Source organism: Felis catus, chromosome A1 (genome assembly GCF_018350175.1).
Source record: "Felis catus isolate Fca126 chromosome A1, F.catus_Fca126_mat1.0, whole genome shotgun sequence".
NCBI classification, from domain to species: Eukaryota; Metazoa; Chordata; class Mammalia; order Carnivora; family Felidae; genus Felis; species Felis catus.
Genome location: NC_058368.1, coordinates 53,006,788 through 53,008,450, shown reverse-complemented (window position 1 = coordinate 53,008,450; position 1,663 = coordinate 53,006,788). Strand labels below are relative to the sequence as shown.

The window sequence follows — 1,663 nt, the reverse complement described above, 5'->3', positions numbered from 1 at the left end:
ACAACCTCAGTGGCAAAAAATAAAATAAAATTAAATAAATAAAATAAAATAAAAATAAAAATAATCCGATTGAAGAATGGGCAAAGGACCTGAATGGACATTTCTCGAAAGAAGACATAAATGGCCAACAGGTATATATATGAAAAGGTGCTCAATGTCACTAATCATCAGGGAAATGCAAATCAAAACCACAGTAAGAGATCATCTCACACCTGTTAGAATGGCTATCTTCAAACAGGCAAATGATAACAGCTCTATCTACGTCTAGCACAGCTGGGGCTCATGGTCCCAAGAAGCCTCTGAAGTGTGTAGCAGCTCTAAAGCATTGGACACTAGATAAACTGACCAGTGTGTTTGCCCCTTGTCTATCTACTGGTTCCATAAGCTGAAGGAAAGTCTCCCTCTCGTCATTTTCCTAGGGAATAGACTTAAGTATGCCCTAACAGGAGATGAAGTAAAGAAGATCTTTATGCAGAATTTTATTATTTATTATGACTGTTGGCAAATTCTGAACTGATAGAACCTACCCTGCTAGTTTTATGGGCATCATCAGCATTGTCAAGACCGGGGAGAATTTCCATCTGATCCACGACACCAAGCATTGGTTTTGCCGTTCAAGTATAAATTGTGCAAAGGAGAAATACCTTTGTGGGGGGCAAAAGGAATCTGGTGACCCATGATGTTCATACCATCTGCTATCCTGATCCCCTCATCAAGGCGGATGAGACCACTCAGATTGATTTAGAGGAGGGAAAGATTGCTGAGTTCATCAAGTTTGACACTGGTAATCTGTGTCTGTGTATGATGACTGGAGGTGCTAACCTGAGAAGAATTGGTGTGATCACCAACAGAGAGACACCTTGCTTCTTTTGACGTAGTTCACATGAAAGATGCCAGTGGCAACTGCTTTGTCATTTGGCTGTCCAGTGTTTCTGTGGTTGGCAAAGGCAACGGACCATGGATTTCCCTCCCCCCATGGAAATGGTATCTACCTCACCATTGCTGGAGAGAGAGAGAGATGAGAGACTGGTGGCCAAACAGAGTGGTGGGTAAAATGGTCTTTCGGTGATGTGACTGGAAGTCTTTATATTTAATTAAAGATAAGACAGCATGGAAAAACAAAAAAGGGTCACAAATGTTGATGAGGATGTGAAGAAGAGGGAACCCCTGTGTGTTGGTAATGGGAAGGTAAATTGATGTAGCCATTATGCAACACAGTGTTGGGGGGGGGTTCCTCAAAAAATTAAAAATGGAACTACCTTATGACCCAGCAATTCCATATTCTAGGCATATCCAAAGGAAATGAAATCAGATCTTGAAGAGATATCTGCATTCCTGTGCCTACCTTTTTGGATGAGGTAGTAATGAGAGCAAACCTTTATTCAGGCACTGTTCTAGGCACTTTTAATATATTAATTAGTATAATCCTCATTGCAAACCTACGAAATAGATACTGTTAACATCTCTACTCTGAAGTAAGGAAACCGAAACCAGCGAGGATAAGGTCACATCGATAGGAAGTGGCAGAACTGGGCTGCCTGGCTCAAGTCTATGCCCTTGACCACCAGGTCATAGCGATTTGTCTCCCTGATTTGCCAACCATCTGGCTGTATTGACCAAACTTTTTTAGTATCATGTAACTAGCTCAGGAAAACCCTATAGC

General features: G+C 41.4%; 1 pseudogene; it reads left to right on the top strand.

Moving 5' to 3' along the window:
- The first annotated feature begins 210 nt into the window (after positions 1-210).
- Positions 211-1,053, top strand: LOC101089977 (annotated as a pseudogene).
- The last annotated feature ends 610 nt before the right edge of the window (positions 1,054-1,663 follow it).